The following is a 13,884-nucleotide window of genomic DNA, read 5'->3' as shown; positions in this document are numbered from 1 at the left end:
GCCACATACACTAAGACATGTGGCCTCAAAATATTAATGTGGCTGACGGAGTCCTAAGCGGTGCCTACTTACCTTTTGAGTTTAGTGTCTTGACTTAAGCTATCTTGAATTCCAGCCTCCAGCCAAACTAAAATACCTCTAGACTAATTTCCTTTCCGCATGTTTTCCCTCAGCTTGAAACATTCTCAACATCTCATGGGTTCACTAATGATTGTATCTGAGTTTAGAAAGCGTTTGTTCCAGGACATCTCTTGACACTGGTCTCCCTGTCTCCTAGTGTGTGACAGACTCACTACATATTTACTCATGAAGGCACAATAGCAGTGTTAACTATGCCAGATGCTTCAGGGTACAAGCAGGTTGAAAATGGAATGAAGTCCCTTGTTTGCTGAAAAAGGGTAGTGGTAAACACTAAGGGTAGTGTTAAGGAAGTAGAAAAGGGAGGTTCAGTGCAGATTAATTATAATGAAGACATTTCAGTAGCTCCACGCTCGGAAGACTTTTCTGTCGTTCAAGAAACACTGTGCTGTGAGTTAAGAGTTTGGATTTTTCCTGTTTCCAAGTAGAAAAATAAGATGAAATATATTTTCAAAAGTATAGATGGAGGGTCAGAGGTGGGGGTTGCAAGAGAGTGCATGAACAAGAGGAATCTCTACGGAGTAAAGACAAGTGATCATGCCCCGTTTGTAGAGGGAAACCAAGCCAGCATCACTACCAGAGATGTGGGGCTTACCTACCAGTGAGAATCCACTGAAAACAGCTGCAGAGGAGGCCACAGGATACGGCAAACACTAGCCAGCCAGACACATTGTAGCAGGAGAAAGCAGACTGCACTGGGCCAGTTAACTTCTGAGTCATGTCTGTATCTGCAGTGTCTCTAATGTCACTGACACACAGCTCAGTGCCACCAAGAAAGCCAGGTTCTGGACTAGGAATGGGTGGATGCAATGGAAGGTGACCAGACATAGAGAGAGAGAAGAGGAAAAAGAATGGGAGCACTCTCTCAAGACACCTCTGCAAAACACACATCCAAAGCACAAGAGGAAAATTCTCAAGGAGAAAGAATAAAACAACTCAATAAAGAGCAAAATGAATTCACCTTTAAAATGCAAACAACAGGGCAAAACTTAAATAATAATTATATTTGGAATCTGTAGGCCAGGCGCGGTGGCTCACGCCTATAATCCCAGCACTTTGGGAAGGTGAGGCAGGTGGATTATGAGGTCACGAGTTCAAGACCAGCCCAGCCAAGATGGTGAAACCCCATCTCTACTAAACAAAAATACAAAAATTAGCCAGGCCTGGTGGCAGGCACCTGTAATCCCAGCTACTCGGGAGGCTGAGGCAGGAGAATTGCTTGAACCCAGGAGGCGGAGCTTGCAGTGAGCCGAGATCGCGCCACTGCACTCCAGCCTGGGCGACAGAGCGAGACTCTTGTCTCAAAAAAATAATAATAAAATAAAATAAAAAGAAGTAACGTCTTTAAATTGTGGAAGGAAAGCAGTGAATTGAGACCATTAGGACCATTAGACCCACCTGAAACATCATTCACACGAAAGGGGAGAGAGAGATTTTCAGACATAGGAAAGGTACAGGAGGTAACTACGCCCAAAGCCTCACTGAAGCGTCTGCTGCGGGGCACATTTCAGCAAGGAAAAAGATGCAAACAAAGTGAGGGCCTGGGATTTAGGAAATCACAGAAACTATAGAAACTGGTGAAATAAAATCAACCCTAGAATGTGAACAGTAACAATTACAACTAATTTTTCATGTTTACGAAGGGCACTAAAATTTTAGATAGTAACAACTTGGGTGGGAGAAATTCAGGGAATAATTCAAACATGCGAAGGGGCATGCACTACTCTCTTCATTGATTCAGTTCAGCAAATGTTTATAGAGTGGTTAATGTGTGCCAGAAACTGGTGTAGGCTTTGGGAGTTGTGGACAAACAAAAAAATGTCATATCCTCGTGGAACTTACGTTCTAATGAGGGAGACAAGCGATGTAAAATAATGTCAGGCAATATAATATTTAAGTAGGATGGCAAATAACATTCTCAAACCAGAATACCATTGAGAGTAAAAGTGAGGCTGTCACACCTGGAAAATCTCCATAAATTGATACCACACCCAGACAAACTCTGGTCACCCTATATATAAGCACTATGTGAGCTTTAAGTGTTATGAAAAGACATAGAAAGACCCTATCTCTTTCAAAAAAACAAAAAAAGTGGCCAAGTGTGGTGTCTCACATCTGTAATCCCAGCACTTTGGCAGGCCAAGGCCTTGAACCCAGGAGACAAGCCTGGACAGCTTAGGGAAACCTCATCTCTAAAAAGAAAAAAAAATTTTAATAGCCAGGTGTGGTAGCACTTGCCTGTGGTCCTAGCTACTCCGGAGGCTGAGGTGGGAGGATGACTTGGGCCCAGGAAGTGGAGGTTGCAGTGAGTTGTGATCACACCACTGTACTCCAGCCTGGGTGACAGGGTGATACCTTGTCCAAAAACAAAACAGGGAGAAGATGGTAATAATGAATATGTTTGGACTTTGTTACAAAAATATGAAAGTAAATATAAATTAAAAAGTTAGCACTATTCATTAAAAGAACAAAAAGAATTAAAGAAGGAATAAGGAAAAAAACCATATCAACTGAAGGTCAATCCAATCCAACTAAAAGCCAGAAAGGTAAGAAAAAACAAAGCCAAAAAAAAAGTACAGTAAAAACAGAAGTGACTGTGGATAGTAGGTGGGAGAACTCGAGGGTAGGTGGATGGGAAAAAATTGTTAGAAGCTCTGAAAATCCTGTGCCATCATTCCTTGAACTACACCAGCCGTCATTAGCATTTCCACTTCCCAGCTAATCAGTGAACTCAGACTTTTGGAGGTTGTATTTGTTTCCTGTAAAACACAGTTAAGTAACCAAAAGCAATAGGAAGAGGTTTAATGTTTCAAAGTGGTGTGACAAAGGGGACATTCACCCCCTTCTCTCAAAAATCATTCCAAGGCAACAAGGAACAAATATGCATCATCTTTGATTTATCTTCAGTTAAAATTAGAGGTATCGAAAACTCAAACCACAAAATATACAGAAGATCTGCCAAATGGATGTGTATGGAAAAAGGCAGAGAAGATGCTCATGAAGACACATCTCAGAAAAAGCAAACAAAGTCTCGTTCTCCAAGGTGAAACCACACCCTTGGGAATTGTTATCTCAAACTGTTTGCAGTAATGGCCCTTGGTACACCAACTGGTATTAGACACTCTCCTGAATATAGCTGACTATTTTTTTTACATCAGGAAGGATGCCTACATGAGAAATCAGGCTGACAAATCATATTTGCAGGAAGATGTCTATCAATAAGACAAAGGTGGAGGAAGAGACCGCGAATTAGCGTAGTAAATACTAGAACAAGACACGCTCTCCATCCTACTTCATAAATGAAATATTGTCTAGCTTGAAACACAACCCTACTCTCTCCCCAACACAAACTATTCAATATTTGCAAATAGCTGGCAAATAACATTAACACTGCTACCAAACCAACAAAGATTATTTAAGTGAGAATACGATAGGCCAACTTATTGAGGAATAGCAGTGAAAAAAATACTAAACACAGTTAGCAAACATCAGAAGGGCCATGGAGAAGTGGCGGTAATTCCTGGAAGGCTAGGATGATCATATGTGTATTGCCTTGCATATTTTAATATATGTGTATTTAAAAATCATATGCATGTGTGGAGGAAAAAAAACACAATTTCCTCAAAATGCTAACAAATTATTTAAGTAATTTTTGAAGAAAAAACTCTGAATAACATAAATATGTCCTTGAAGAATCAAATACCTCAAGGTAAAGTCAGCCTGGGGCATCAAGGGGAAGCTTTAGAACTATTTCTGGCCGGACACGGTGGCTCATGCTTGTAATCCCAGCACTTTGGGAGGCCAAGCTGGGCGGATCACGAGACCAAGAGATTGAGACCAGCCTGTCCAACCTGTTGAAACCCCATCTCTACTAAAAATACAAAAATTAGCTGGGCATGGTGGCTTGCGCCTGTAATCCCAGCTACTCGAGAGGCTGAGGCAGGAGGATCACTGGAACCCGGGAAGCAGAGGTTACAGTGGGCCGAGATTATGCCACTGCACACCAGCCTGGGTGACAAGAGCAAGACTCCTCCTCAAAAAATAAAATAAAATAAAAAATTTTTAAAAAGAACTATTTCCATTAAAAATCAGGGACAAGAGCAGGCTGTCTACTTTCACCTGCTATTTATCACTGTTCTGGCAATGAACAAAAAAAGGTACACGATGGAAAAGGAAGAGGTAAAGTTAATTTTTATTTGCTGTTTATTAGATTATATGCTCAAAAAACAGACAATAATCAAGCAACTATTAAAGATAATAATAGAATGACATAAATAGACTAGGTCAAAAATTAATATACAGAAATCAAGAACTTTCGTGTAAACAAACAATACCCAGTCAGAAGAAAATTGGGAAATATCCCCACTTAAAATAGCAAACAAAAAATCCAAATAATATGGAATAACTGTAATAAGAAATGTGTAAGGTCTATATGAAAATAGTCGAGAGACGCACAAAAATGGAAGGGCATTGACAATGCCAGTACTCCCTAAACAAATTATAAATTTAATATAAATTTAGTGCATGCCAGTACTTTTAATGCGATCCAAATAAAAACACCTGCGGAATGTTTTGTCGGGGGAAGATGGAGGGTGAGAACTAAAGAAGTTGACTTCAAAGTTTGAACATAAAAATAAGCAAGAACAGTCAAGGTTTTGGGGAGAAACAACTAGTGGAAAGAGAAACTGGCCCAATTACATTTTACACATGTTAGAAAGTGACAATAAGTGTTTGTAATAGCAAAACATTGGAAATGTCTAAATAATGAAGTAATGTTTAGGCTTTAAAAGAGAAAAAACAGCCGGGTGCAGTGGCTCACACCTGCAATCCCAGCACTTTGGGAGACCGAGGTGGGTGGATCACCTGAGGTCAGGAGTTCAAGACTAGACTTAGTAAAAATACAAAAATTAGCCAGGCGTAGTGGCGGGTGCCTGTAACCCCATCTACTCGGGAGGCTGAGGCAGGAGAATCACTTGAACCTGGGAGGCGGAGGTTACAATGAGCCGAAATTGTGCCATTGCACTCCAGCCTGGGCAACAGACCAAGACTCCATCTCCCCCGCAACAAAAAAAAAAGAGAGAAAAAACAGACCCTTTATGTACTGATGTAGATGTTCAACGTTTTGTTAAGGGGAAAAAAAAATCCATAAAAAGTTTCTATCTTTGTCATTGGGAGGAAAAATCAGGAAGAAAAACAATGTTTATAGTACATTCTCATTTATCAAAAAATGATGGCAGCATGATTACTGAATTTCTAGAAATTAACATACATAGAATATCTCTGGAGTCATTGACAAGAAACTGATTATTAGTTACTTCTGGAGAAGAAAAATAGGTAGAATTTGGGATAGAGGAGAGAGAATTTTAATTGTTATTTCCTTTGATTCTTTTGGATTTTGTATGAGATGAAAACAATATAGAAATATTTTATAATTAATTTCGTGGAACTTATCTCATTTCAAATATCAAATGACACCCAGCTGGTCAATTCTGTTAAATCAAGGAGACAATACAGGTTGGGTGGTTTACGTGTTTCCACATCATAATATCAACTCTATCAGATATCCTCTCCAAGTACAATCAGGACAATTCTCACTCTAGACCACTACAGAGAGCTATCTGTAAGGGTAGCAAGCCAATCTTGTTTCCCTGTTGCCAGAATGAAAAAAAAGTCGGGGTCATCTGTAGGCCACTGGGCATATTTTCTCCTATGGTGGTCTGATTGTGACAGTAACATTGGGCTTTTTGTTTCACAATAGGCCCATTTTGGTTCTACTTGTGCAAAACTCCCTTTCACCTCAATTTTGGAGTTGCTTCATGCTGCCCTCCTGGACTATGTAAATGTTCCTAATTTACAGCTCCACTCCTATCATACGCTCTAAAGTTTTCCAGAGGTTAACATCACTTTCTAATCCAGGCAATGGATCATAGGAGCAATTTACACTTTACATGTTAGTCAACAATGAGAATTATCTGTTGGTTTCAGGCTTTTTGGAGTCAGAAACTGGCAATATACTTAAACATGTCCCAACAAGCCCTATGATAATGAAGTTTAATTAATCTAAATTAGGCCCTGCAATACTTGTTGTTTCCTATCCATGTATTTTACCTTATAAATGCTGTCTGTAATTTGTCAGCATACCCTTAAATTAGGGAGTTCATATTTTTCAAGCAAAGAGTGAGAATAAAAAAAAAATGAGTATTTAGCTTACAGAATTTCAGGATAGATCTAGAAATAGACCCCATCCACAGAGTTCCTTCCAGCACAAGGAAAACCAGACGTGTGGTGCCGATGGTAACACAAATTGTATATTCTTTGGCTCCTCAAATAAAACAAAAATTAAAATATATATATACCATGGTGAAAACAAAAACAGAAAGCAAGAAACTCCAGATGTAAATATTTGGATAACTCTCAAACCTTTTTGTTAGAGTTTCAAACATCAAATTTAAAATCTCCAGCCTTGATTAGACACCCAATTCATAATTTGGTATCCAATATCCCCTTCCCACAAATTAGCCATTGCATCATGTTAAGTAACTGTGGTCTTGCTAGATAAAGAATGTCCTGGCAGCAGAATATGACAGATAAAGGTGGTGGTTTGGAAGACTTCATGTGTGCCTAGTTTATTGAACACACTCTCCTTGCCTTCAGGAATGTGAGTTGGGAGTGGGGCTCAGGCCATCAGTGCGTCATCAGGAAGATGTGGCAAAGCTCAAAGAACAGAGCAAGGAGGGTTGCCACCAGGAAGGTGAAGAGGAGCTGGAATTGTCCATGGCAACAGATACGCATGGGAGGAGGGAGGTTTAGAAGCCTGTGTACAGCGAGAGGAAGGCAGTGAAATGAAGGATCCAAAGGTCCCACTTTTACATCAGGCAACGGGCAGACATTGCCTGAGAAATGTTACTCATTTTCTCTGATGTTTCTTCATCTCTGTACTCTTACAAATTTTTTTTTTTTTTTTTTTTTTTTTCTGAGACAGAGTTTCACTCTTGTTGCCCAGGCTGGAACGCAATGGCGCGATCTCAGCTCACCATAACCTCCGCTTCCAGGATTCAAGCGATTCTCCTGCCTCAGCCTCCTGAGTAGCTGGGGTTACAGGCATGTCCCACCACGCCTGGCTAATTTTGTATTTTTAGTAGACGGGGTTTCTCCATGTTGGTCAGGCTTGTCTCAAACTCCCGACCTCAGGTAATCCGCCCGCCTCGGCCTCCCAAAGTGCTGGGATTACAGGCGTGAGCCATTGTGCCTGGCCAAAGCAATTTTGTAATTGACAAATAATAATTGTACATATGTATGGGGCACATAGTGATGTAACATATATAATGTATAGTGATCAGATCAGGGTAATTGGCGTATCTATCATCTCAGATTTTTATTATTTCTTTGTGTTGGGAAATTTCAATACCCTCCTTTTAGCTATTTAAAATGATATAACATATTATTGTTAACTTCCTATTTTTCTAAAGAAGCATTTTCTAAGGTTACTTGGCCCCGTGTTCCTCCACTGCCCCTATTAGAAGTCTCATATATGGGCTGGGTGTGGTGGTTCAAGCCTGTAGTCCCAGCATTTTGGGATGCTGAGGTGGGTGAATTGCTTGAGCCCAGGAGTTGAAGGACCAGCCTGGGCAACATAGCAAAACCCCAACTCTACAAAAAAAAGAAAAATTAGCCAGGCATGGTGGCATGCACCTGTAGTCCCACCTACTCAGGAGGCTAAGGTGGGAGAATCTCTTGAGCCCGGGAGGTTGAGGCTGCAGTGAGCCAAAATTGCGCCACTGCAGAGGACAGAGCAAGACTCCGTGTCAAAAAAAAAAAAAAAAGGAGAAAGAGAGAGAGTTGGAGGAGACTTGACTGATTGAGACCAGGGCCATGATCCCACCACTGCACTCCAGCCTGGGTGACAGAGTGAAACCCTGTCTCACAAACAAAACAAATTTTAAAAAGTCTCATGTATGTTCATGAGTTTAGTTACGATCTTTTTGCTCCAAAATCAGTTTCTCCAGATCCCGCTGCTCACATAAATTTGTCGTATTTCTTCGGACAGGGAAAAAGTTTCGTTTACATAAATGTTTCACTGTCACCACAGACTCAGCATCTATGAAAACCTGCCCCAGTATTTTCTATGACCGGATCCTCATTTACACTGGGCTCCCCATCTGCTGCACTAACATCCCTCTTTCATCACCGCATTCTGTGACTACTTCACACATTTGTCTCTTCTTTCAGACCCAATTCTATGACCTGGTCTGGCCCTAACCTTCAGTTTATGTTGTCGCAAGAGCCCCTGAGCTGGCCTATCTGGACTCAGATTCTGTTCCCCCCAGTCACCTGGCATGTCATGACTGGAATAAACCTTAATTCAATCTACCAGCGATTTTCTATTTCCTACGATGTCAGGTGGAACTTGCTCTGCCTCTTTTTCAAGGCCCTTCGTATTCTTTCTTCTCTGTCTCCTCCTTCCCCCCATGCTGCAGCCCCCACGCCTACCCCTAACACACGGGGAAAGGAGATTATTATGATGCTCCCTGCAGATACCCTCTTCAGGGCTGATGCACCCATCCCATCTCACCGTCTCACCTGGCTGCTGACCCTCACTGAAACTAACAGTGGGATCCTCACTGAGATTTGCCCTTAGAGGCAACACATGCCCCATCCTAGGGATGGCTTGTGCGCAGTGACTGAGGGATGTGGGCTACAAAAACCTGTCTCTCTTTCTTCAATTTGGCACCACTCTAAAATGCGCCCCCCAGCTCCAGAGCTCCCCATAGGATCAGACAAGTCCTCAGTTGTGACCTGATGGCTTTTCCCACCGCACAGTCCTCATGTGCTTAGAGGCGTCTGTTCTGCAGGTGTTCCCCAATAAACCTTCTGCTCACAACTCTGGCTCAGAGTTTGGAAAACCAATCTAAGATAGACAATTCCAGTTCCCAGAGAAGGAAACTCGAACCCAGGATTTGGAGAAAGCTCAGTCGCTGGGTAGCTGCTGAGTATGGGTCCTGGCGTGCTGTGGCCGTGCATTGTTAAAACTCTTCCCAGAGGTAAGTCAGGATGGGATGCTGGTTGGGGAACTCGCGGCTGGTGCAGTATTGACACAGGCAGAGGTAAATCAGGATGGGATGCTGGTTGGGGAACTCGTGGCTGGTGCAGTATTGACATAGGCAGAGGTAAATCAGGATGGGATGCTGGTTGGGGAACTCGCGGCTGGTGCAGTATTGACACCAGAACTCAAATGAAATTATTTAGACAGATAATGAGGGTAAGAGAGTCCTCAATAAAGTTTCCCTTTTCATAAAAAGCAGCCCCAAAATCTTTTTTGTTTTTTAATAACAAAGAGCAGCCTGAAATATCAAGCTGCAGATATAGAAAAGCAGCCAGAAGCTTGCACAGGAGAATGCCGGCAGCTGTGCCGATAGGAAAAGGCACCTGGGGACCAAGCATGTTCTACAGGGAGGCTCGATCTTCGACAGGGAGGCTCGATCTTCCCTTTTCTTTGTCACTTGTGTGCAATCAGGGAACAGGCAGGGAGATAACTCATCTGCATAATAAAAGATGAGGGTGGGGCGGCCAGCTTCACTATGTAAATGACACACCTAATCCAACCAATCCGTTGCACCCTATGTAAATCAGACACTGCCTCCTCAAACTCATCTATAAAACCAACTGCATCTCCCCACGAATGGGGACATCCACTTGGAACCCTCTTCCTCTGCACGAGGGAGCTTTTCTCTTTTGCCTATTAAACTGCCGCTCTTAAACTCACTCCTGTGTGTCTACATCCTTGATTTCTTTGGCATGAGTCAATGAACCTCAGGTGTGACCCAGAGGAATGATGCTGCTTCGATATATTTGGTGCTTAAAAGTTGTGAGGGGCAGAGTGATTATAAGGGCTTTGGGATTGGGTACCTGCTTACAAGTGGCATGGACTTGTTTAAGAGATAATAAAAGACTCAAAGTGATTAATCACCAATTCAGACAGAATGTAAAAGCCCTAGATAGGGTCTTCTAGCTAGCATTCAGTTAAGCCCCAGTCTCCTGCAGTCAGAAGAAGGCTCAGTTGTAAAAAGGAGCTCTGTTTCAGAGAATTGTGTATTCTCAGCTTCAGCAAGTCTCTTGTCCCAAGATTAGAACCCTAATAGGGAAGTAGAACCCCTAAAATTGGGAGAGGAGTACTTGGGTAGATGCAGTTGGAACTCTCAAAGTCCTCTGAGCCTGCTAGGTCTGTTGTTAGCCTCTTATCTCTGCTGGGGATCTGCTGCATTGGCCAAGGGAGGAAACAGAGTATATGGTGAAATCGCAGCAGGAGCTGGGAGAAGGATGGGAATGTGTCCCAAGGCTGCTGTATCAAGGAAGAAGAGCAGGACATTACACTGGATAATGCTTATCATCATGGGAGCAGTCTCCTGTGATTCAGGATTTGAACCTGTGGAAAAATCCCCCAGGAATGGTGATAATAAGCTTCTAGGATGATTCTTGGAGTGTCTCAAACGCTTTGATTCACACTCCATGAAATAGAAATGTAAAAACTTCCATGGTGCGTGATGGATAAAACCACCCTAAGGCTCAGAGAAGTGGGCGTGCTAAAGTGGGTTTGTTCTGTAAAGCTATGAAAACTAAACCACTCACCAACTGTGTTCCCAGGAAGGTCTCTAGTTACCAAAGCTATGATGCTTGTGTTCATGAGAGGGGTAGCAGCTCTAGTGCTCAGCAGTGCCATCATCTGTAGGCCAGGGATAACTGTAGGAAGAGATGCTGCTATAAAACTAGGTTCCCTGAGGGACGCGAGAATACCAAGATCTCAACATAAAATGAGCCAGGTTGTAATGTTTACCTTTCAGAAATGGGCACAGTCATTGCAAAGAGGGGTAGGACTGTAGTGGCACCCGTGGACTCCCAATTTGAAAATGGTTACTAGAACATGATGCTTCTGAAGGCAAGATGGATAGGGGGTTGTAGGGGGAGGGAAACAAGAAGTATTGCTTAATTTACACAGTCAAAATAAATCAGTAAAGGAAAATCAGAGGCAGAGGGCAGAATCTCAATGAAAATCGCAATCCCTTGTTCGGTTTCCAGATCAGACCTGAAACCCATTGGCTGAAGAAGTGGCTGATTCCTTATGACCCGGCAATACCAGGGCAAATCTATTCATTTGTTATTTCCCTACTTCTTAACCAGGGAGCTCTCAGGATGACTTTATTCAGGTAAATGTGGTTTGGGAGAGAAGAACGCTCAGCGCTTTTGAGAATTATTGAATACTGCGTCTGAACTGACGCCAATACCTGGAGGCCCAGTGAACCACCATGGCTCCCTACTAATGTAGAGTCATGTAGGGTCTACTAGAGTCCTCCAAGCTCTGGCTCTCAGTGGGCCCACGGGTCCACAGACTAACCTAGTGATCCTTTCCCTCATTTCCAAATATGTAATTAGAAAGGGCACTCTTGGTAGTTTGAAGAACCCTCAAATTGATTCTTGAGTTCTTAGGTAAGAGCTATTGCAGTGGAGAAAGACTAATGGAAGACTCTGAAGCTGCTCCCCAGCCTAGAAAAAAAGAGTAAATAAAACATGATGCTAATTCCAGAAGGAATCAGGGAAATTATGAACCCGTCAAAGACTTTAGTACTGTAGTAGCCCTGGCTATATTTCCATTTACTTCACCATGCTGGCTCCTACGAAAATCAAATGGAACATGGCAGGATGTCCCAGCAGTAGCCCCAGTTACTCCTGCTGCACTCAGTGTGATCTCTTTGCTAAAGCAGATTAAAACAACCTCCAGAACTTTACCTGGCAAGCGTGTTTTCTGTCATCCCAATAGGTGGGAGGACCAGAGGTAGTCTGCGTTCCAATGGGATGAACAGTTTATGTTTATGACCTTGTCCCCGGACTATGTAAGTTATTACGCTCTTGGTCAAAATGTAAACTGAAGGGACATTCTGTAAATCACTACACAGATCCATCATGTGATTGGCATCATGTAATAGGACCAGATGAGAAGTATGGGGCAAGTTATGCTGGAGGACTTGGTAAGCGCACACTCCATACACCTTAGAAAGTGGGCAATAAACCTTATCAAAATCCAGGAAACTTCTGATTCTGGGTAAGATCCATTAGACATATTTTTTTCCTATTCCCTCCACTAAAATCTGCAGATGTTATGTGTGTGTGTAAGTGTATACACTATATACACTATACCCTTTATAGACACCATTCTCTACTTTTTCTCACACAATATATACACTATACACTATATATATATTGTGTATATACACATGCATACACACATATAACAAACATATGAGGCTGTAGAAGGTGGAGAAAAGAAGGCAGACAAGGTAGAAAACTCAGGATTCAAGGAGTGGTATGGCAGTGATTTCCCTGGTTTTGTTTGTTTTGCCTTCTATTCTAGACTAAATACTAATGAAGTCAGTAACATCAATGGATACAAAAAACAACAACAAAAATAAGCACAGTTTGCCATATTTTGTTTTTGATAAGTTGAATGGGCATCTGCTCTGTGTGGGAAGCAGGGTGAAGGGGTGACAAGGTTGGGGATTAAGGAGAATTCAGAAGATAACATGATGAATAAGACATTTTAGGCTGCTCTGCCTATGCAGTAGGAATTCTTTATTCCTTTACTTTCTTAATAAACTTACTTTCACTTAAAAAGTTTTCATTGCATTATTTATGACTTGGTCTTATTGCTATCACTCATGCAGACATTAATAATCAGTGGTGACAGGTCATTCATTAAATAAGCTTTCTGGGAATATATACATTCTAAGTTGTTCACACAATAGCAAAAGTCATTTTCATTGACTTTGTAACTTAAAAATCAGTTGACCAACTTCAAAAACAAGTGAGTTGAAATATGTTAGCACACAGTGAAATATTCTGTCCCATTTAATAAACGAAGATGAACTATTTACTAGGAAATTGAGTTTAATTCCTTTGAAGTCTACACAGTGGATCAACCATGTGCAATTTGATTCTGAATTTTATTTTATTTTATTTTATTTATTTATTTATTCATTCATTCATTTTTTTTTGAGACAGAGTCTCACTCTGTTGCCCAGGCTGGAGTGTAGTGGTGCGATCTTGGCTCACTGCAAGCTCCGCCTCCTGGGTTCAGGCCATTCTCCTGCCTCAGTCTCCCCAGTAGCTGGGACTACAGGCACCCCTCACCATGCCCGGCTAATTGTTTTTTGTATTTTTAGTAGACACGGGGTTTCACCGTGTTAGCCAGGATGGTCTCCATCTCCTGACCTCGTGATCCGCCTGCCTGCCTCAGCCTCCCAAAGTGAGCCACCACGCCTGGCCTGGATTTTATTTTTTATTGATAGTTGAGTTTTCTTGAATGGCAGATCAAGTCAATTCATAGAAAAATGCAGGCGCTGTAAACTAAGAAATATTTATATGAAGAAATGGTGCAACTCATGAGAAGTAAATGTGAAAATGAACAAAATTCAGGACAAGTGTGTCCCTGGTGCTAACGGGGAGACTAATGGTGGGCTTCCATTTGCTGCAGTTTCTCAAGGCTTCCTTGTTTAGTGTTTCTCATTCAGCCAGCACGTGAGAATACTCTGTCTTCAGCTGGTGGGGGATCTGGAAGAGGCTTGGAAGCTCCCAAAGACCAGGATTGAGGGCCACCTCCATCACTTCTGCTCCTTGGATGCCTGATTCTAATTATCTTAGAAGATTCCAGACTCCAAAGGAGATCATGTGACATAAGCCAGAGGTTGAACTCACTGC

Source organism: Macaca mulatta, chromosome 1 (assembly GCF_049350105.2).
Source record: "Macaca mulatta isolate MMU2019108-1 chromosome 1, T2T-MMU8v2.0, whole genome shotgun sequence".
Classification (NCBI taxonomy): domain Eukaryota; kingdom Metazoa; phylum Chordata; class Mammalia; order Primates; family Cercopithecidae; genus Macaca; species Macaca mulatta.
The sequence above is the reverse complement of the archived record's forward strand: the minus strand, read 5'-3'. Positions refer to the sequence as shown.